Source organism: Octopus bimaculoides, chromosome 2, assembly GCF_046866305.1.
Source record: "Octopus bimaculoides isolate indiv1 chromosome 2, ASM4686630v1, whole genome shotgun sequence".
NCBI lineage: Eukaryota > Metazoa > Mollusca > Cephalopoda > Octopoda > Octopodidae > Octopus > Octopus bimaculoides.
The window spans coordinates 25,873,331-25,880,356 of record NC_142929.1 but is presented as its reverse complement, the minus strand read 5'-3'; the positions used below and the strand labels follow the sequence as shown (position 1 = coordinate 25,880,356).

The 7,026-nt window shown below is 33.2% G+C and overlaps 1 long non-coding RNA gene across 2 annotated transcripts in view; it reads right to left on the bottom strand.

The window, feature by feature from the left end:
• The window catches only part of LOC149136889 (uncharacterized), a 47,048-nt gene extending 41,649 nt beyond the window's left edge, over positions 1–5,399 (bottom strand). The window contains exons 1-3 of one of the 2 annotated variants that reach the window (XR_016238323.1): positions 5,151–5,399; positions 4,223–4,490; positions 1,676–1,867 (exon numbers count right to left, since the gene is read on the bottom strand). This is a non-coding gene — a long non-coding RNA (uncharacterized LOC149136889). Of the gene's footprint in view, positions 1–1,675; positions 1,868–4,222 lie in introns of those variants that run through there. The other variant, XR_016238322.1, reaches the window with a different exon arrangement.
• Between the last annotated feature and the right edge of the window lie 1,627 nt (positions 5,400–7,026).

Sequence of the window (7,026 nt, the reverse complement as noted above, 5' to 3'; positions counted from 1 at the left end):
CAAGGGTATTCCACTATAACTCCGTGTTGACCAATGCCTTGTGAGTAAATTTCGTGGACGGTAATTTTGTGGAAACCCGTTGTATACAAATATGTACGATCGTATTTGTTTTTATGTGTATGTGTTTGTGTGTGCCCGTGTGCTTGAGTATGTCACTGTACCGCTTGATAACTGTTGCTAGGTTTTTATACGTGTTGGCAAGAAGAGATGGATAAAAACTAAGTACTGGAGGGAATTAGATGCACTGAACTCTTCAAGTTGGTGCCTCGAAATGGTCGCAGCTAAATAACAGAAACCAAACAGAATGTGTAAGGTATAACCCCGTGCACATAAGTAGCTGTTTCTTATGTAGGAATATATGCATATATGTATCGATGTATTCATGTACATATGCATGTTACATGTGTGCAAGTATGCATAAATTTATTTAAAAATGCTGGCATGTATATACGAATTTCACTTCGGGATCATGCACATTTGAGTTTGATCCCGTAACGTACGTTCTAGAGTTAACGTTTATAAGCACAGTTTTGAGTTAATGAAAGCTTTGTTAGTTAAAGTGGTATGATGAAGCAAGATCAATACACAATATCAGAAATTTATAGACAACATTGATATACATGGATCACACATGATTCGATGTTATAATCGTACTGAAAATCTGTGAAATACCAACTAAATTAACATAATCCAGTGACTACGTCGATTCGTTGTACTAACAAATCGAAGAAGGCCGTCGAAAGTGACAGATACCATTTTTCATGTGATTGTTTTATTAATTGATAATGGTAATATTCTTATTACAAATAATATTGCTCGCTCAGTTTGTCTCTCACTCTCTCATTATATATATATATATACACATGCATATATATATATACATACATACATACATACTCAAAAACACACACACACACACACGCACGGACACACACACACGCACGGACACACACACACGCACGGACACACACACACGCACGGACACACACACACGCACATACACGCTCACACACACACACACACACACACACACACACACACACACACACACACATATATGGTGGTTGTCTACTCCTTACACAGAGTTTGACCACCTCCTGCACCTACACCTTAGCCCCCTCATGGCGTCTGATGTGGCTTTTTAAAACCAATGTTCTGAAAAAACACCCACACACATTTCACCTCTGATTTGAACTACCAATACCTGCTGGTAAGTTCTGCTCATTGTGGATCTTAACATGTCTTTTAAGACCCCCATTGGATTTGCAATGTATATATATATGTATATATATATAATAGGCGCAGGTGTGGCTGTGTGGTAAGAAGCTTGCTTCCCAACCACATGGTCGTGGGTTCAGTCACACTGCATGGCACCTCGGGCAAGTGTCTTCTACTATAGCCTCGGGCCGACAAAAGTGCTGTGAAGGAATTTGGTAGACGGAAACTGAAAGAAGACCGTCCTATGTATATATATATGTATATATATATATATATGTATATATATATATATATATGTATATATATATATATATATATATATATATATATATATATATATATATATATATATATATATATATATATATATATATATATATATACATATATATATATATATATATATATATATATATATATATATATATATATATATATATATATATATACACGCAGGTATATGATTGCGTATCTGTGTTTATCCCCCCACCATCGCCTGACAATCGATGCTAGAGTGTTTACGTCTCCGTAACTTCACGGTTCGGCAAAAAAAAAAACGCTAGAATAAGTACTAGGCTTACAAAGAATAAGTCCCGGGATCGTTTTGTTGGACTAAAGTCGCTTCTCCAGCATGGCCGCAGTCAAATAACTGAAAAAATAAAACAATAAAAAATATAAAAATATGTATTATATATATATATATATATATATATATATATATATATATATATATATATATATATATATATATGTATATATATGTTAATGTAATTAAAATAATTGTGGCATTTATATGGTGAGACTTAAAATAAAGATATGGTTTTCTTCGTACGTATATTTTTGCTAAAATATATATATATATATATATGAATATATATATGTATATATATACATAAATATATATATGTATATATATATACCTGCATATGTGCCTGTGTGTTTGGGGAGGGGTATACGCTCTCACCGATACTACATGAAAAGGAGCGGAGAATTTCAAGGATGTCAAAGAATTAGAATTACTTCCACAAACGCACGCTGATACACGCGCGACCGCACGCGCACACACACACACGCACACACGCACACATACAGAGACACACACACATGCACACACCCACACACATGCATTCATTTGTAGCAATAATCATAGAAATTTATAGATGTGATAAATGGGTGTGACATGTATATGTTATTATTCTTCCAAGGAAAGCAATGTAATTAAGATGTAAACTCACTTGTAATGTGTGCTCTGTGTAGAACATATTGACCATTATGAGTGTGTATGCATGAGTGTATGTGCATACACACACGCGCTCGCACACGCACACGCACACACAAACTTACATACACACACGCATATACATTTTTATGTTTTTCTATCAATTCGTATATCAAAATACATACATCGATGTATTAATATGCATGCACGCCACATAAATAACAATATGAAATATACAAGTACTGTTGTGAATTTCAGCGACTTAGAGAATTCTTATATACCATTTAAATCCAATGCGAGAGAAAATCTTAATGGTCAACTGCTCCTAAACTCACCAGTTGATTTCTTTAACAAGATTATACATATACATATTTCCACCTATAAATAATATCCCACTAGTTTATATTACTGAATATTTAAATTAGAAATTTGAAACTTTGGTGTTTGTGTTTAAATTAAGGATACACATCAAAATATTGTAAAAAGTCAAATAGTAACAAGTACTTTAAATATAGGCAAGTAGAAAATGTTTATGTTACAGTAATGAAAATGTGATTTATTGGTACAGGAATAGCTTCAGAATATATATATATATATATATATATATATATATATATATATATATATATATATATATAAGCGCAGCGTCTCCTACTATAGCGTCGGGCCGACCAAAGCCTTGTGAGTGGACTTGGTAGACAAAAGCTGAAAGAACCCTGTTGTATATATATATATATATATGTATATACTCATCCGTGCACGACAAAGTCCATTACTGTTTGTAGTGAAACTGAGAGCTATGCTAACGGAGCTCAAGCGCCTCGTAAGGGCTCCCATGCAGGATAGGCCAGAGTTTAAAGGACATACTAATATGGACCACCTCTTCGCATGAGTTAAATGGGTTGGGTTTGCCTAGGAGAAACATTTCTAGCTAGAAAATAAATTACAGTAGCACACAAAACTGGGGTGAGGAAACATTAGCCTGGAGTCGAAAATATTTGAAAAACGTTTTCGATGGCCACATTTTGAGAGAACGAAAATCGTATGCAAGCCTACAGACACTCACACACCAACTTACAGAGACATTTCTCCAAACTACCTCTCTCCCTTGATATACACATACATATCTATATACACACCCGCTGACACATACACACACACATTCGCCGAATTTCCTTCAGTTTCCGTCTGTCAAATCCCCTTTGGTCGGCTTGAGACTATGGCAGAAGACATTTTCCCGAGGTGCCAGGCAGTGGGACTGAACCTAAAACCATGCTGTTGAGAAGCAAACTTGCGCCTGTGTATATTTGTATATATTTATATATATATATATATATATATATATATATATATATATATATATATATATATATATATATATATATATATATACGTATGTATGTATGTGTGTATGTATATATATGTATATATATGTATATATATTATATATATATTTATATATTCATATATATATATATATATACAGACACACACACACACACACACACACACACACACACACACACACACACACACACACACACACATATATATATATATATATATATATATATATATATAAACATGTACAGACATATATTATTCATACTTACACACACAATACAAATACACAAAACACACTCATTCATACAAACTTTACAGTTCATTATATATACATATACTTGATATTTAGACATACTTGAATATCTTTGAATGCCTCGTGCATCTATGTTTATCACTAAAAGAAATGTGTATGAATGCTCAAGCATAAATCTAACAACCTACCTGAATTACTTTCGCTGTATTTCTTATTCAGTTCTCTATTAAATGAAATATAGAACCGTTGAAACTGATGATATGAATACTCCAGAACATTTTTTTGTTCTATATCTGTTCAAGATGTTACAAAATAATTGTGCATTGCTCTTGCCGAATTTTGATTTTTGATATAATATTCCATGGATGCCAAAAAATGTTTTTAGAATCTCCAAACTTATTTTTTAACACATTCGTCAGAAGTTAAAGTTGTTTTGCATTCAATGTATTCTTGATTCTGCTTTAAATTAAAGAAGACAGAAGTCATGAAAAGATGTTTTAATGCTGAAGTAGAAGAAAGTTTTAGATGCTCATTTGAATTGATAATTCTATTCTCATTTCTACAAAATATATTCCTGTTTCATTTGGTGTATTCTTTCAATGATCATATATAAATATAAGCGAAAGTTTAGCATTAAAGATCAAAATACGCAGCGTCTTTCCAGCAATGTTACCGGGAATCGATTTTGGACGAATAATAAATAATTCATAATTTGAGATTTTTACAATTCAAATTCCTACCAAATATTCAAATAGGTTCATGCAAAGACATGGACAAACGTTTCTTTTGTCAGTAATTTGGGAAAACACATCATAAATATTTTAACCTTTCGTGAAGTTGAAATGACAGTATATTAATAATCAGTATAGTCCCTCAAATTTTTCTATCCACAGATGTAAATGTGTAACAATATCACTGAAGACTGACCTACAACCTTTCCATTCAGTTTTTTATCAAATTACCGATGATATTTTACAAGTATCGTATTACATCAATAATGCCACTATTAGTCACTATCTTATAGTGTATAAATACATTCATATTCAACAACTTATATTCCATCTGAACATAATGGCTGATATTGCGTAAAAGTAATAAAATATAATTATAACTTACGAAGAATCGTGTGTAAAAAAAACAACAACAATCCATTAAATTAGATTCTCGTTTCCGTTCTTTTTAGTTGTGTTTACTTATTTATATTCCATTATATTATGTAGCTCCTAGCAACATTTTACACCTCATCACGACTAGAAGTTAAGAAGCGGGTTGTGCATTCGTATATTACAATGATAAATGTCTTTGACATGATTGTAAAATCTTATCTCGTAACCAAAATTACTATTGTCAGTTTCGCTGCAAGTGTTCTAAAACATAATGTAATGACTAAAAAAAAATATCACCCGTCATTAATCAAGAATTTAATGTTTTGTGAAGCCGGAATTGATAAGAGAAACAGAAGAAAACCTAAACTAGTTTCTAAGCAACGGTTAAGAATTTATTATAATTGTTTCTCAATAAAAAAGATAATGGCACATAATCAACTGTATATAATTAAGTAATAATACAGGATAAAGTTAACATTTATTATACTGCACTATGACTTGGTTTCATTTTGAGAAGCACGTATACCACATGTTTTATAAGAGATTAAATAGCGTGGGTTCAGTTTATATATTCGTCAGGGTTTTCAATGCTGACAGCATGCAGGGATGTGTAGGTGAATTATTGGATTGCATGGCACGGATCTTCAGCAAGGATATGAAGGTCAACAGAGCCCTTGGATCGCCTTACATTTTCTGAGTGAAATTAAGTAAACGGAAACTGTATAGAAGTCAGTCGGAGGGGATTTCAACTTTAATTCAAATGTTCAGACTTGTGAAATGCATAAATATCTGGAATTATTACAATATCAATAGAAGTGCAAAATTACTTTAATTCATATACAGAGACCTTAAACTCATTATCACAATATTTCTATTTCCAAATATATAACAATATTTGTATTTATTGTGCTTCATCATAAAACATTGTTTCTTTCATTTATTTCGGGGTCAAATTTCAGATATTCATGTGTGATTCAGTATTGAATGTAAAGATAGAAACGTTTTTGAGCATTTAAAGATCCATTTAAGCTGCATCTCTAGCATGTTCTACGCGATATGTTGACTAACAAATGGTACTCCAGACTCGACATTTTGTTGATGACGTCTTACATTTGGAACTCTTTCTCTTTACACCGTGTGTTGTATTATTCAATATATATTCAATAACAGTTCACTTATAGATGTACAAAATTACTAAGCAATTTGTGACGTAAAACCACAGGTAAAGAACTTTTGCAGTGACTATAGGGACCGCTGGCGGCCAGACACGCATTATAGTACGGGGTGGTAGCATCAAAAATCCCTTGTTTGAAGATAGATTGGGGATTCTTCTGCTATGCCCTTTACCAAGTTCTTGAAAACCATGGTTGGATGACAAGAATCTGTGTTAATGACCACGAGCGGTTTTAAGGAAAAAATTAGTTATACGCCAAACTCTACCCCCTCCGAGAAAAATGCCACCGGAAAGCGTTGTGGTTCACACCACCCTTTACATTAAGTAGGTAAGATTTCCCTTAGCTAAGTATACAAAAATGTCCATCGTACAGATAGGTTCAGTAAAATGTTAAATAGGCACACTCTGCGAGTTTGTTTTTTTACCTGCACAACAAATGTAGAAAAGAGTTTTGTAGGTAGACCCATACCTGAGACAAAAGTAGGATGCTCATGTAGGGGTAACATAGCATGTATACTGAACGGCTACTATAATACTAAACTGTCGTATACGAGGCAGAGGTAACATCGATAGGACCAAATGGGCAACCAAACGTGCAAAAGTACGTGGGAGCGACTAAAGGCCAGTTCAGAACCCGTTATAAAAACCATAATTTCTCCTTCAACATCCTGGAGAGACGTAACGCCACAACCCTGGCCAAGCTCGTATGATC